The sequence below is a fragment of the Hypanus sabinus genome, chromosome 7, assembly GCF_030144855.1.
Source record: "Hypanus sabinus isolate sHypSab1 chromosome 7, sHypSab1.hap1, whole genome shotgun sequence".
Taxonomy (NCBI): domain Eukaryota; kingdom Metazoa; phylum Chordata; class Chondrichthyes; order Myliobatiformes; family Dasyatidae; genus Hypanus; species Hypanus sabinus.
In genome coordinates, this window is record NC_082712.1 from 68844589 (window position 1) to 68862082 (window position 17494).

The window sequence follows — 17494 nt, forward strand, 5'->3', positions numbered from 1 at the left end:
TGGTATGGGGGGGGGTGGGGTGGCGGCACTACTGCACAGGACCGAAAGAAGCTGCAGAGGATTGTAAATTTAGCCAGCTCCATCTTGGGTACTAGCCTACAAATTACCCAGGATATCTTCAAGGAGCAGTGTCTCAGAAAGGCAGCGTCCATTATTAAGGCCGTCCAGCACACAGGGCATGCCCTTTTCTCATTGTTACCATCAAGCAGGAGGTACAGAAGCCTGAAGACACACAGTCAGCGATTCAGGAGCAGCTTCTTCCCCTCTGCCATCCAATTCCTAAATGGATATTGAACCATTGGAACTACTTCATTTAAAAAATATATAATATTGCTGTTTTTGCACAATTTTTAATCTATTGAATATATATATATATACTCTAAAAGGCATAATGAATAAGATCTATGTATTTATTATTATTATTATTTTCTTGTATATTATGTATTGCATTGAACTGCTGCTGCTAAGTTAACAAATTTCATGTCGCATGCTGGTGATAATAAACCTGATTCTGATATAATTATAAGTAATGCAGGGAGTTGTACTGTATGTGGAATAAGAAGCAGCTTTAAAGCTTCCAAATAGAGAACCTTCTTCAGAGACATAGAAAAGGGAAAAAAAAGTAATTTTGAGCATCTTTCTCTTTTTATCTATCTTTTCCCAGTCATGCCATTTCCTAGTAATATACTGTATATGTTTACGCAGTGAATGCTGGTGATAATTGGCAAGCTAGGCAGCCTCTGTGAAGGAAGAAACAGGATCAACTTTCCAGTCTTGATGACCTTTCAAACGACATTGGAAGAAGTGGAAAGTAGGCATTTTTTGAGTTGTTGATAAGGCAAGCTAAGTGGGTCAGAGGGCTGGAATGAACCAGGAGAACATCCAAGATAGAGTGGAGATGCTTATTAATCATATTGATCAGTCTGAAAGGGGTAGTAATAGAGCGAGGTAGATGACAGACGAGAAGAAGAAGAATGCTGGAAATGTAAGAATATAGTAGTTTCTGCAACTCTGAGATAAAAGAGAACTCTGCAATTACCTAGCAGGTCAGGGAACATCTGTCAAGGAAGAGAAAAGCAGAATTAATCTTATGAGTGGATTATGCTTCATCCCAACTGACTAGTTTGGACACAAGTAGAGCAGGATGGTTATCTGAAATAGTTCAATAATAGGTCAAGTTGGAAGATACGATGTTGTTCTTCAATTTTTATTGGATCTGGAGTGCAGGAGACTGAAGATAGTGAGTTTAGACCATAAGACTATATGACACAAAAACAGTGTTAGGCCTTTTTGCCTATCGAGTCTGCTCCACCCATTTTATCATGGCTGATCATTTCCCTCTCAATCCCAATCTCCTGCCTTCAACTTGTTACCCTTCATGACCTGACTAATCACAAATCTATCAACCTCCACCTTAAATATAGTCATTAACTTGGCCTCCACAGCTGCCTGTGGCAACAAATTCCACTGATAGAGCACTCTCTGGCTAAAGAAATTCTTCCTCATCTCCATTCTAAATGGGCATCCCTCCATTCTAAGGCTGAGTCTTATATAATTAAAATAGGAACTATGGTTAAACTGACAGGCTTCCTTGAAGACTAAACAAAGCAAGCACAGTCATATTGGGTGGTAGCTTTGCCAAACACCTGTGTCCAGTGCATAAGTCAAAATGTTCTGACTTAATTCCTGAACTCAATCCTTATGCCCTCCTCCAGCCTTGTCCGGCATTTCAAGTATCCCTGGGCTTTTCTAAATTCAGCTTTCTACATGTTCTCAATTGGGGTGCATGCCTTCAGTTGCCAAGAAATTCCAGCCCTCTAATTCTAGTTCTCAGGTTTTCACTCAGTTGTTGTAATAACTCCTTATGCCACTGGGCAACAAATTTGGTTTTGCTCTACTGAAGTGTTTGCAATTGTGAATGTTTATATCTTATTAATTTGTTTGATGTAAATGTGGCTACTGAAAAAGAAGTGTATTGAAGTTAGAGGTAACAAAGAAAACTGCAGTCACTGAATCAATTGACAATTATTGAAGAAGATATGTATTTGTTCTCTATCTGTATGGTAAAAATAAAGGGAATAAATCATGTATTTGTGCTTTGTTCATCATAGTTTGCAGTAGCTGGGGACCAGCAGATATCAACTCTTCGGCTTACAGCTCAGATATGCTTAGGTTACATTTGGGTACGCTTTAAGTTTCATCACTTGAAGATTGTATGCTTACTAATTGCAAATAAACGTCGAATACATGTCAACTTTTGGAGAAATCATTACAGGATTGAGGGCGCGCCATGCGAGTACAACAAATCTGTAGGGTCGCTGGCAGCGGCAATTGTTTGGCTTTGGTTTTGGTTTGGTTTGGCCGCTACTATTATTATACTGCCTGTTCCCAGATTTTAATGAGAATGGTTCTGGAGAAGCAAGAAACATGGCTAAAAATACACCTTATCATTAAATATACAGCTTCTTTCTTAAAAACAGAAAATAAACAATGATTAAACTGGGTTTCACCATATTTTGACTGATATTTTGTTATTTGTTGAAAGAGTGTTATTCTGTTTTATGTAGCTTGAAATAACAGCGGATTAATTGACCATTGGCTGTAAACTCTACATGACTATTCATTACAAACATGTTTAATTGGTTCCTTGCAAGGTGACAAGATAATTATTAAATGTGTAGCATGATTTTAAGTTCAGTCATGCATAATCTATTAAATTTTTACAAGTCACTGGAAGCTATGCCATAGAGAGTCCATACTTTCAAAATGTTGTTTAAGTACCACTCTAGGGATCTGAACACACCAGCTCAGCTGACACTAATTCAGTGCCAATGCGTGCTGGCCTGTAGGAATTGAAGTCTTTAAAATGAGGCACTAATTGCCTTTTCAGTTGCAGATCAGACATAAATGATCTTATTATTTTGAAGAAGAGGGTAGTTGCACAATGCTTATCCCTTTACCGAGATCTACAATAATGGGTGCAAAAAGGCCCAACAGATTGAAGGCGTGTGAGGCTCAAGATGCTAGAAACTATAGCAACAGAAAAAAATGGGCCTAATAAGGTAGTCTTGCTTGTGAATCTTGGGTAGATGGAAACAGGCAGTAGGGAAATGTTGAGTTGAACCTTTGAAAGGGTGATCTGAAAAGATGAGCTTTGTGATGGTGCAGGAGACAGTGGCCTGATAATTAGTGGGGTCATGGTCTAATAAAGGTCAGAAGAGATGTCTGGAAACAATGGGTCTACCAGTGCAGCCCTGTTTATGAATTTTGTGTAGGAGATAGAAATGGGCAATGTGGAGTTGGAGGTCAAGAGTTTTGGAGCAGAGCTAGACCTCACAAAGAAAAAAAAAGCAGACTGTGCTCTCTGGTGTTTAGATGAATGAGACATGATCTTGTTGAAGTAGTTAATCTCCTTCCAGAACTTGACAGAGTAGGGAATGATGTTTCCCCCAATGGGATCTCTAGAGCCAGGAGTCATGATCTCAAAATAAGGGTCAGTCATCCAGATATAAATTAGAAGATATCACTTCACCTAGGGAATGAATCTTTGCAGGTTTCTTTCCAGGAGACCTATGGAAGCTTATTTGTAGAACTTGTTTAAGGAAAATATTTATAAGCATTTTGTACATAAAAAGGATGGGAAATAATGATATAGGAAAGTGGTGCTGGGATTTACCATCAACCATAATTTTATTGAACACCAGAACAGGTAATGGAAACTAAGTGCCCTATTACTGCTTCTATTTCTTATGTTTACATGCTCTTCTTCCAAATATATGTAATTATTTGAATTTAACTTCCTGAGCTGACATAGTGGAATCCCAAATCAAGTTTCCAGAACAATGAATTAGATCTCAGTATACAGTATTAATCAAATTATGGACTAGGCCAGACAGTGCAGAAGTACTGTAGAAACACTTCCCAAATCTAATGGAATATGAACAAAAAAAAAATCCATTTCGGCACAGTCAGGAACTTCGGGAATAACTAAAATTAAAATAAAGAAATAATTACTTGGCTTTTCAAATGTAACGGGAATGACAACAGAAAGCACACTTCAAATTAAGGGAAAAACTACATTTAATTCCAAAGATTTTTGCACATTTTCTGAAAGACATCTATGGAAAATCAAGATTGTGAGATTCAGCAAAACCTTTCTGAATTGAGACCTACAACAGAAGATTGCTGCATTGGATAGAATTGAAACTGACTGAGAGAACCAGTTTCATTATCAAAGTAACTCAACTGTTAAGACAGGTTTATTTTTTCTAACAAAGTGAATTCTGTATTCATACAGACTTTCAGTGGGGAACCAGACCTTGTGGTAAGGAAATTTTCCTCTTCATTGTAAAGAATTTTCACCTTTCTCATAGTAATTAGGAGAAGAAGGGAGGGAGAATAAGAGATCACTTTTATACTTAAGAATATGCAAAGAATTGCATACATGTTAGTGGATCCAACTGGATACTCATAATTTAATTGTCATCTTTTCTTGCTGATTTTTAGAACTTAAAAGAATTTCCTCTATTTAAGTTGCAATTATGATCAATCTTACCATAAAACACAAGGTGATAATGAAGTAGTGATGTAAACTGGTAATCTCAGGGTTTATCTAATTGTCTAGAGACAAAGTGATTTCAAATGCCAATAGAGGAAATAAGATAGTTAATTAAATAAATCTTGCATTGATAATTGGGGACCACATTGCCACTGGTCTACTGTTAAGCCCCATAGAGTTGGGCATCAACTTCAGAAATGAGGGCGGTGCACATGATCCATCAAGAGCTGGGCATTGACTTCAGAAAGGAGGATGGTGCACATGATCCTTATCTGTATCAATTATGTTGAGGTTGAGAGAGTTGAGAGCTTCAAATTCCTGGGTGTGAACACTGCCAACAGCCTGTCCTGGTCTGACCATGTTGATGTCACAGCCAAGAAAGTTTATCAATGTCTCTGTTGCCTCAGAGCTTAAACAAATTTGGCATGTCCCCATCAACCCTTACCAATTTTTATCAATGGCTATCATAAGCATTCTAAATGGATGTATACTGGTTCGATATGGCAACTGCTCTACATGCGACTGCAAGAAAATGCACAAAGTCATGGACACAGCTCTGCATATCATGGAAACCAATCTCCACGTTAGGGACTCTATCTATACTTCTTACTACCCCAAGCAATGCAGCCAGTGCAATCAAAAAGCCCACCCACCCTGGACATTTTCTCTGCTCCTCTTCTATCAGGTAGAAGATGCAAAAGGCTTAAAGTAAGTACTACTAGCCTCAAGGACAGCTTCTCTCTGACTGTTATCAGTGGGACTCTTGTTTGGATGTCTTGTATGATAAAATGGATTCTCTTCCTTAGACTATACTCTGTTATGATCTTGAACTTTACTGTTTACATGCACTGCACTTGCTCTATTGCTTTTATGCTCTATTCTGCATTGTTATTGTTTTATGTACCCTGTTCAATCTCAATAGACTATATAATGATTTGACCAATTAGGGAAAGACAACAAATTCTAAATGACAGTCGTGTGTGTGTGAATTAAAGAAATTATTTGTGACACCAGTTCATTTGCTACTGAGTGTCTTGGATGAGAAATCCTGCATTCCTTTATGGTGAAAAGAACAAATCACAGGAGAGTCCTCAGCTGGTGACATTCCAAATTTGACTGGCTCTCAAGATTTAACCACTACTGAGTAAACTATCCACTCTCTGCAATGCAAGGATGATGGAACTTCAGGCGGTGTTGCAGCAACATTTGGAAATATTCTGTTCATAGTACACCATTTGATTGAAATTTAAAAGCAAACTGCTCTAGTTTTGAAAAATGTTTCCTCTTTTCTTTTGAAGTGTATTACCAATTTCACAGCCTTCCATGAATAAATTTACTTCAATAAGATTTCCTCATGAGTGGAAGTCCAGAATAATTTGATTTGAAAATGAGCACAAACAAGAAAACATATCCTTCCAGCGATACTGCCTGACCTGTTGATTCAATACAGCATTTTGTGTGTGTTGCTCGATTTGTAATTAGTGTCTGTTCAACTTAATTTTATGAAACTCACAGTGATCATAAAGGAACTGCACAGAACTATTTTCTAATTGTATTGTTGTATAAAAATTAGATTCTTATGAATTAATTCAGTAGTTCTAGGCACCAGGTCATTGTTGCAGAATCGTAGGGTTAATGCTGACCTCGTATTTTGTGGAGAGTGCACACTCTCCCTGTGACTGACTGCATGGGTTTCTTCCTACATCAGTAAGTTAATTGGCTTCTAGTGTGCAGGAGAGATGTAGAATCTGAGGAGAGTTGTGGGGGGGGTGGGGGGAAGCTAAATGGACTCAGTATGAGGCTGCTGTGAATGGGTTCATGACATTTAGTGTGGATTTGGTAGCCAAAGGCTTCCTGTCTATATGTCTTCATGAAACTTAAACACAAATATAAGTTTTTAAGTAAGCTCATTGGTGATTGTGCACCCAGAAGACCCAGCCTTTTTTTGTTTGGAACTGCCATACAGCCTGAAGCATTTCTAATTATGGTGAACTTCAAACGGAGATTTACTTGACTTCAGGGTCTTGTCTGGTTTTGCAGATTGGTGTAGTGGTCTTGCAGACTTATAGTTCCAGAGATCTGGTGTCTATCTTGATCTCTCATGCTATCTATCCTTTTACAGTAATTGCATAGACTTTCTCTGGATGTTCCAGTTTCCTTCTGCATTCATCTGATCTGCAGGGGGATTAATTATCCACAGAGTAGATTAATGCCATAGCAGTCAATGTGGAAATGATCAGTACATGTGAGAGAGTGTGAGGAACAGCGAAATGTGGAGAGGAAGATGCCAAATGGAACCAGTGAGCTGACTGTCCTCATTCAAGCAAACATCTCAGAAGATTCAGCAAGTGTCTGCTTTATTAGAATTGTAGAATCATGCAGCACAGAAATAGGGCCTATTGCCCACAATGGCCAAATTGACTGCCGTATACCCAACATGCTAATCCTATATATGTAGCAGCACCTAGTCTGTAAACTTTTATGCTTTGCTGTTTCATTTCCTGTCTAGATACTATGTAAGTATTATGGGAATACTTCCCTCTGGTGAAATATGAGCTTGATTTCAATGTATAAGAGAAGTCTGGATAAGTATGTGGATGGTATGGAGGGCTATAGTCCCAGTGCAGGTCAATGAGACTAGGCATTTTAAATTGTTTGGCATGGACTAGATGGGCTGAAGGGCTTGTTTCTCTGCTGTACTTTCCTATGATTCCATCACCCTCTCTGACAATGTGTTCCTCTTGTGAAAAATTCCTCCTCAGATGCCCGTTAAGTTCTTAACTTAAACCTATGCCCTTAGTTTTATAATGCTTGGTGGAAACATTTGTTACTATCCACCTCTCCCTGTCCGGGGAAAGCTATCCTGGAATAAACTGACTCATGTCTGAACCATTTCATCCCAGGCCACTTCCTGGTGAATCTCCCCTGCACTTTTCACAGAGCAGTCATGTCAATCCTAAAGAAAAAAATCCACTAAAAAATCTAAAACCTTTCCAAATAACAGAATTTCCTTCAGAAATTGTTATTCGGAATTTCACAACAGCTGTGTAAAAGAAGCTACCATTAATTAGTTATAAACATTTGGAAAGTGACAGCAGTTCAAAACAATAAAGAGCAACTGGTCTTGGGAGTTATTTATCTTCAGTGGAGGTAGGTCAGTTATGCATCACAGCTTGATGTGAATTAATTATTTCTGACCATATGTACCTCCATCCACCGTATATACTTAGTGGTACAGGAACAAAGGAAGACTTAGCTCCTTGAGTCTGTTCTTTATTGGTACATCAGGTCAAAGTATCCGTCATGGTAGGGTGCTCTGTATATATTTAATTATGCAACAACACTGGTGGAAAGATGGGCATTACATTTGGGTTACAGCTGATTGGAGTTATGAGATATCAGCAGAGCTGAGAACAGAATAAAAGAAAATGATATTCAATTTCAAGCAACTCAGGGGAAGCAAGATTTGTTTGAATAGAATTAGATACAATTTACAGAAACACCAAGAATCGGGCTAGCTCTTTTTAGTGCTTCTTTACCTTTCAGTTTACTTCACTATTTGATCTTCAATGGTCTTCTGACACTCTGTTCAAATCTCTTGATTTCCTCAATACTTAAAATCTTTCAGTCTCTGTCTCAGACGTCAACCCTTTGCAACAATCCCAGAATACTGGAGAAACTCAACCAGTCATGCGTCATTTATGAAGGAGAATAAACAGTCAATGTTTTGGGCTGAGACCTTTCATCGGGACTGGAAAGGAAAGGGGAGAGAAGCCACAATAACAAACTTGGGGGATGGGGAGAGGAGGAGGTAGTGCATGCTAGAAGGTAATAGTTGAGGTTAAGTGATAGGGAGAGTAGATGAGTGGGAGAGGAGGATGAAGTAACAAGCTCTGAAGGCATAGATAGAAGAGATGAAGATCAGAGAAGAAGGAGACAAATAGGAAAGGACAGTAGATAGATAGATAGATAGATGGAAAAAAGGATGTGAACCAGAGCGTGGTGATGGCCAGGTGAGGAGAAGTGAAAGGGTGAGAGGGAGACCACGATGAAGAATGGAAAGTGATTAAAGGAGAGAGGGTGAGAAGCTGTCAGCAGTTAGCAAAGTCGATGTTCATGCCATCAGATTGGAGACTACCCTGATGGATTTGAGTTTGACCTCATCCCAGCAGTAGAAGATGCTAGGACAGGCTTATCAGAAAGGGAATGGGAGGTGGGCAGAGTGAAGGTGCTCCACAAAACAGTATTCTAATCTGTGTTGGGACTCATCATGTAGAGGAGGCTGCACTGTGAGCAAAGGGTATAATAGATGACCCCAACACATGCACAGATGATGTGTCACTACACCCGGAAGGTGTATGCGGAGACCTGACTGGTGATGAGGGAATAATTGGAAGGGTATGTGTAGCATTCTTAAAATTACAATTTTATTAGATATTGCAAACCAATGTGTTTGTGAAGGGTGACTCAGAAGATTTTTGACTATAAGTTTGCAATGGAGAGAACATATGAAAGTTGTTCTCCTGGTCCCATTATGCTTGCCCTCTTTGACCTTCTCCACCTGTCCTTCATTCACACAATTCTCCCATGGTTCCCTTCCCCACCTCTCTCAGCTTCCATGTTCCAGTTCCCTTTCAAATAAATTTCATTATGTTCAGTCCTTTGTCACTTTCATCTAGCACTTCCCAGCTTCTGACACCACTCTCATTCTCCACCCTCCCTCCTTTGCCTATAACACACTCACTTCAATTCACATCACCTGTTAGCTTTTGCTCCACTCCTTCCCTTCACCATTTCTTACTGGCTATCCTCCTTCTATCTTTTAGTTCAGATGAAGGGTCTTGCCCTGATAAACCAACTATCCACTTCTCTCCATAGATGCTGCCTTACTTGCTGAGATCCTCAGCAAGTGTGAAATAGGTTTTCAAATTTACTAATCCTATAACAGGTTCTTCCTGATTTTTTAAAATCCTCTTTGGTCTGCTTTCTACCTTCATATCTCATCTGGACATCCCATTTATTTTTCCAGTTTTCTGCAACTGGTTGCTAAGAGAGATATGGGCAATATAAAGATGCCTCTTAAATCTTAATTCTTACTTCTGCCTGAGAATTGTTTCCAACTCTACATCATTGTTTATTCTGACTAATCTCTAACCCTGCGCTTGGCCCACCTTGCACATTAGAATTGAAAACACTTTTGCTGCTATATATCCTCTTTCTGTGCACTATTCTTTATTTTCACTCTCAAAACTATTTCCTTCTTGGAACACTTCCTAGAATTCTTTGTTGTATCCTTGATCAATCATATAGGGTACTGACGATTGTCCATCATGTCCGATGATCACAGGAAGCCTGTGCAGGAGAGTTTTTAAAGTGGAAAAGCCATTTCATTGGGGCAGTTCCACTCTCTGAATCTCAGAAGTCCAGGTCCAGTGGTATGAATAAGTGTCAGAAACTGGGGTCTTCCTTGGTTGAGGTGGATGACCATGACTTCTTCTGTGCCTTGTCCTGCCCTTTGCTCACCACAGAGCATTGTGGATCTGCCTTCCTAGCTGTTGGACCCACTTTAGATGTCATCCACCCAGTCCGCCAGAGATGACATTTACAAGCATGTTCCAATAATACTGGAGTATGAGGCCGTCGGCTACCCTCACCTGGTTTAGCCCGGTTATTGAAGTGGTGTAGAGAGGTGTGGCCATTGTTACATGCAGACAGCTACTTGGAGCCATAGGAAAGAACTGAGTGGCTGCTAGGTACCAAAGTTGAGCGAGCTACCCCAGACTGGACACAATAAGCCCTTTCACCAGAGGTACTGCTCCTTCCTGGATACCCCATGCATCCTAATAAAGGGTTGCAAAACCACTAAATAAGCTGATGTTGGCGAAAACCTGGTACTCAAGATAGTGTAGACACTTACACCTTATTTCAATTTTAAAGCATTACATTGTTGTGGAAGTTATAGATGAGTTTATCATGCTGGTGTGCCTTGTTGCTGATAATCATATCTACGCCATTAATGTTTTCTTGAAGTGAAGAAGCCCTGCATTGTCAGAGTTGTTGCATGCAGAACAGAAGCAAGGCCACGTATCGTAGAGTGTCTTAATCCACGTATCTGGATGTGAGAGGAAAAGTTAATAACTTTGAGTCATAGTGGGATACATCATGAAAATAGACCCTCTGGCTTATCAAGTACCTGCCAAGCATTAAAATCCCATTTTTACATAAATAATAGATTAAATTATATTCTGCCCACATTCTGAACAATTGCTCCCCATGCTTAGGTTCTGCCACTTACCTACACAACTAGGGGCAAATTACACTGGCCAATTGCCCGACAAACCTGTTTAATTTGGGAATGTGGGAAAAAACCAGGGCATTTAGTGGAAGCCCATATGCTCACAGGGAAAATATGCAAACTCCACAAAGACAGCAGCAGAAATCAAATGAACTCGGTTTGTATGAGTAGCTCTGGAGTCTGAGGCACTCATACTTTCTGTAGCCTACTACACAAACCCGTCCAGCTTCTATATCAGGTAAGTAACTTGCCAAGGACATATTTTGAATTACTGCAAGAACAAGGCTGAAGATGCTGAGAAAAATATTATTGATTCTTGTCCTTCAACAGTTAACAGTTACAAGCTGCTAGATATTAGAAGTGACTTAGGGAGTAGCTCTCCTGTCTCCAATTCAGAAGACTGCAGTTTCAAGCCCAGTCTGAAAACTTGAGTAATATACCTGGACTGATACCATTGGAGCTCTGCCTACAAATGGCAGTGTCTCGCAGACAAAAAAGTAAACTGATTTCAGATAAACAAAACAAAACTTCTTGTCCTTTTTTGTGGAGCTTTTCTCCTCATGTCTTAGTCAAATGTTATGTATGGTGGTGCTGGTCAATCTATTTCCCCTCAGAACCTGTCGCAATTCATGGTCAGTTTTGATATCTATTTGGTGATCTTTTAATGGGCCCAGTGAAGAGTGATGAGTATGTTCAGGGACGGCTATAAATTGATTGTTGGCTATTTCATTTATCGTTGAGCCATCAGCCTCAAAATTAATTACCTGATCTTTATCACATCACGTAGCTGATTGAGATGGAGTGTTGTGTACGTCCAGTTGCTGATTTCCTTTACTGTATTATGTTGACTCTACATCAGAGAGACACACAGCATGGAAACAGACCTTTGTCCACCTAGTCTACACTGATCATCAATTGTACCTTAGGATTAAAATCCAATTTAATTTTCTATGCATTTCTGTTGACTCCTCTCCAGATTTTACCACTCACCTACATACCAGTGACCAATTAAACTACCAAACATATGCCTTTATGATAAGGAACGGAGTACCCAGAGTATCACAAGGAGAAAGTGCAAATTCCATGCAGAGAGCACTACGCCATGGTGGCACCAGTGTAGTTGTGCTTCATTGGATGTTCTGCCATTTTGGTACTCACAGAAGCAATGAAAGGCACTGTAAAATTGCAGGTCTTCCCATTAATTCAAAGGGTACAGCCCGTGAGATCTAGTCTAGAGCCTACATTAACGTTATATTTGTTTTCAAACGGATATACTTACAACGAACACTGTTGCACTCATGAAGTTTACACCGGTGTTTATATTCCATGTGAGTCACTTTTCACCATATATAATGGAATTTCTTGTGACGCACCGATAAATTCTGCCAAATGTTTGCAGAAACGAATATTCCAGCTTCAATTACATATCGTTTCGCCTTTCAACTGTTATACTGAAAACATTAATCAGTAATTGAACTGTGTTAAGATTTACTAGGAATTATACTTGCTTTGGCTTACTTGAACAAAATGGTTTGCAATTAGAGAGAGTTGAGCGAGATCCATTAGGCATGCCTTCCTCTTCGTAAGATTATTGACAGACTTCCTGCCTACTTCCATCAGTTTCATTTTAATTTATAGCTTTTTTTCCCTTTTTCATGACAATAAGTGCTATTGCTAAAAATTCCCTGTTTTTAGTTTTGCCCATCTTTCCAAAAACTGCTTATAATTCCATTATCAAAAACATTGCAGAGTTCCAACCTGTTTGAAAATTCAAAGTATATAATTTGGTTAGAGAGATTTTGGGAAATAGTTTGGGGTTAATTTGAGGGACGTTGTGTAATTCTGGCATATTTAAGAGGAATGCACAACTTTCAATCAAAGTATTTTCAAAGTGCTGCGACAATCTGAATCTCATGCCCAGGAATGTTGTGGAAACATCAGAGTAGACCATCCAGCCCTTGAGACTGCTCCACTTTTGACAAGTTGATGCCCAATCTTTCACCTCACTGCCCTTTTTCTGTGCTCTCGACATATCCCTTAATGTCTAGAAATCCATCCATCTTGGTTTTCAATGAACAGAACAACTGAGACCCCACAGCTCAGCAGAGCAGGGAATTCCAGGGTTCACTGCACTCGGAAGACATTTCTCCTTTTCTCAGATCCAAGCAGCCTATGCCATATTCTGTAAGTGTGCTATTAGGTTTGAGTCTCTTTAATCAAGGGGAGCTTTTTCCTGCATCCAGCTTGTTAAACCTTTGAAAAAATTGCCAGATTTGATGAGATCTCTACCTTTTCTTCTAAACTCTAGATATTACTTGCTCAGTCTTGTTAGTCTCTCCTCTTACATCAAACTGTCGTCCCTAAAACCAGACCAATAAATCTTTGTAACATTCCCTCTCTGGCAAGTACTGGAGAACTGCATCATAAACTGAAATTATCTTTCACTTGTATTTAATTACTCTTGTTATCAAATGCATCATACCCTTTCTCTTCCTAAGTAATTGCTGCACTTGTATGTTGACCTTCAATACCTTGCTCATCAGAATCCTTTGAAAAGCAATACTATCCTCTCGTTTGCCATTTAACTAAAACTAATTTTCTGATCTGTTCCCCAAAGTAGATGACCTTACAGATTAAATTCCATTGCTGACTCTGCTTTGATTCCTCATTTCTTCCCATTCTGATTCACTGATCTTGGTTCCATTAAGAGCTTAGTACGCCTAATGAAGCCCAACAGAAATACCAGAGGCAACATCCAGTTGGCCATTTTAAACCCTTAAGCTTCAACTCCAAGTTCAATAATTTCAGATCATATCTACTCTCCTATTTCATCAGATAGTTTGCATCTTTATTGATCCTTTTGACACACCTTTTTTGCATTACCTGTCCTTCAACCTCTCACAGATCTTCACGTTTCTTTCATCTTCCACCCTAAAAGAATATAAGAAAATAGGTGCAGGAGCAGGAGCAGGAGTAGGAGTAGGAGTAGGACCAGGAGTAGGAATGGAGGGATGTCTAAAAAGTATCTGTGGGTGGAAGTTAGGAACAGAAAGGGTTCAATAACTCTACTGGGTATTTTTTATAGACTGCCCAATAGTAACAGGGACATCAAGGAGCAGATAGGAAAACCGATTCTTGAATGTGTAATAGTAGGGTTGTTGAGGGGGGTGATTTTAATTTCCCAGTTATCGATTGGCATGTCCCTAGAGTGAGGGTTTAGATGGAGTGGAGTTTGTTAGGTCTGTTCAGGAAGGTTTCTTGACACAATATGTAAATAAGCCTACAAGAGGAGAGGTCGTTCTTGATCTGGTACTGAGAAATGAACCTGGTCTGGTGTCAGATCTCTCATTGGGAGAACATTTTGTAGATAGTGAACACAATTCTATCTCCTTTACCATAACATTGGAGAGGAATAGGAACAGACAAGTTAGGGAAATATTTAATTGGAGTAAGGGAAAATATGAGGCTATCAGGCAAGAGCTTGAAAGCATAAATTGGAAACAGATGTTCTCAGGGAAATGTACGGAAGAAATGTGGCAAATGTTAAGGGAATATTTGTGTGGGCTTCTGCATAGGTAAGTTCCAATGAGGCAGGGAAAGGATGGTAGGGTACAGGAACCATGGTGTACAAAAGGCTGTTGTAAATCTAGTCAAGAAGAAAAGAAGAATTTACAAAAAATTCAAAAAGCTAGGAAATGATAGAGATCTAGAAGATTACAAGACCAGCAGGAAGGGGCTTAAGAATGAAATTAGGAGAGCCAGAAAAGGCCATGAGAAGGCCTTCGAGGACAGGATTAAGGACAACCCCAAGGCATTCTGCAAGTATGTGAAGATCAAGAGGATAAGATGTGAGAGAAAAGGACCAATCAAGTGTGACAGTAGAAAAGTGTGTTTGGAACTGGAGGAGATAGCAGAGGTACTTAATGAATACTTTGATTCAGTATTGACTATGGAAAAATATCTTGGTGATTGTAGGGATGACTTACAGTGGACTGAAAAACCTGAACTTGTGGATATCAAGAAAGAGGATGTGCTGGAGCTTTTGGAAAGTATCAAGTTGGATAAGTCACAGGGACTGGACGAGATGTACCCCAGGCTACTATGGGAGGTGAGGGAGGAGACTGCTGAGCCTCTAGCAATGATCTTTGCATCATCAATAGGGACAGGGGTGGTTCCGGAGGATTGGAGGGTTGTAGATGTTGTTCCTTTATTCAAGAAAGGGAGTAGAAATAGCCCAGGAAATTATAGACCAGTGAGTCTTAACTCAGTGGTTGGTAAGTTGATGGAGAAGATCCCGAGAGGCAGGATTTATGAACATTTGGAGAGGCATAATATGATTAGGAATAGTCAGCATGGCTTTGTGAAAGGCAGGCCTTGCCTACAAGCCTGATTGAATTTTTTGAGGATGTAACTAAACACATTGATGAAGGTAGAACAGTAGATGTAGTGTATATGTATATCAACAAGGCATTTGACAAGGTACCACATGCAAGGCTTATTGAGAAAATAAGGAGACATGGGATCCAGGGGGATATTGGTTTATGGTTCCAGAACTGGCTTGCCCACCAAAGGCAAAGAGTGGTTGTTAATGGGTCATATTCTGCATGGAGGTTGGTGACCAGCGGTGTACCTTAGGGATCTGTTCTGGGACCCCTACTCTTTGTGATTTTTATAAATGACCTGGATGAAGAAGTGGAGGGATGGGTTAGTAAATTTGCTGATTACACAAAATTTGGTGGTGTTGTGGATAGTGTGGAGGGCTGTCAGAGATTACAGCAGGACATTGATAGGATGCAAAACTGGGCTGAGAAATGGCAGATGGAGTTCAACCCAGATAAATGTGATATAGTTCACTTTGGTAGGTCAGATATGATGGCAGAATATAGCATTAATGGCAAGACTCTTGGCAGTGTTGGAGAATCAGAGAGATCTTGCGGTCCTGGTCGAAAGGACACTCAAAGCTGCACTGAAACGCAGGTTGACTCTGTGGTTAAGAAGGCATTCAGAGCATTGGCTTTCATCAATCATGGGTTTGAGTTTAAGAGCCGAGAGGTAATGTTGCAGCTATATAGGACCCTGGTCAGACCCCACTTGGAGTACTGTGCTCAATTCTGGTTGCCTCACTACAGGAAGGATGTGGAAACCATAGAAAGGGTGCAGAGGAGATTTACAAGGATGTTGCCTGGATTGGGAGGCATAACTTATGAGAATAGGTTGAGTGAACTGGGCCTTTTATCCTCAGAGCAATGCAAGATGCGAGGTGACCTGATAGAAGTGTATAACATAATGAGAGGCTTTGATCATGTGGCTAGTCGAAGGCTTTTTCCCAGGACTGTAATGGCTATCATGACAGGGCACAGTTATAAGGTGCTTGGAAGTAGGTGCAGAGGAGATGTCAGGGGTAAGAGTTTTACGCAGAGAATGGTGAGTGCGTGGAATAGGCTGCCGGTGATGGTGGTGGAGGCAGATACAATAGGATCTTTTAAGAGACTCCTGGACAGGTACATGGAGCTCAGAAGAATAGAGGGCTATGGATAACCCTAGGTAATTTCTAAGGAAAGGACATGTTCAGCACAGCTTTGTGGGCCAAAGAGCTAGTATTGTGCTGTAGGTTTTCTATGTTTCTCTGAATAGGAATAGGAGTAGGAGTAGGTGTAGGAACTGGAACAGGAACGGGAACAGGAGTAAGGGTAGGAACAAGAGCAGGGTTAGGAACAGGAACAGGAATAGGAACAAGAGCAGGAGTAGGAACAGGAACAGGAGTAGGAACAGGAACAGGAACAGGAACAGGAACAGGAGTAGGACCAGGAGTAGAAACAGGAATAGGAGCAAGAGTAGGAATGGGAGTAGGGTTATGAATAGGAACAGGAGTAGGAACAGGAGCAGAAACAGGAATAGGAGCAAGAGTAGGAATGGGAGTAGGGTTATGAATAGGAACAGGAGTAGGAACAGGAGCAGAAACAGGAACAGGAGTAAGGGTAGGAACAAGAGTAGGGTTAGGAACAGGCACAGGAATAGGAACAAGAGCAGGAGTAGGAACAGGAACAGGAGTAGGAGCGGGAGTAGGAACAGGACCAGGAGCAAGAGTAGGAATGGGAGTAGGGGCAAGAACAGGAGCGTGACTTAGAATAGGAGTATGAGCTGGAGCAGGAGTAGGCCACTCACTCCTCAAGTCCTGCCTTGTCATTCAACAACATCGTGACAGATTTGCCTCCGGCCTCATGTCCTATTCTATGACAGATCCCCATAGCGCTCAATTCCATGATCTTTCAAAAATTTAATTACCTCCTCTTTACGTCCCCCCAACAACCTGGCTTCCACAACTCAATTCAAGAGATTTATTGCCACCTGTGAGAAGAAACTCTTACACACCTCAGCTTGAAATGACAGCCTCCTATTCTTGTAACTAATACAGGAGGAAACACCTCAACAGCTAACTTCTCATGCCACTTCAGGATCTATATTTTTCATTAATGTTATATATCGTCCTTCTAAACGCCAAAGAATTTAGGTCAAACTTACTTTGATGCTCATGATGGGAAAACTCTTTCATCCCATTAGCTGAGTGAAGCTCTTTAGAACTGCCTCCACTACATCTTTTTCAAAAGAAGGGATGAAAATTGCACAGGCTTGGCTTCACA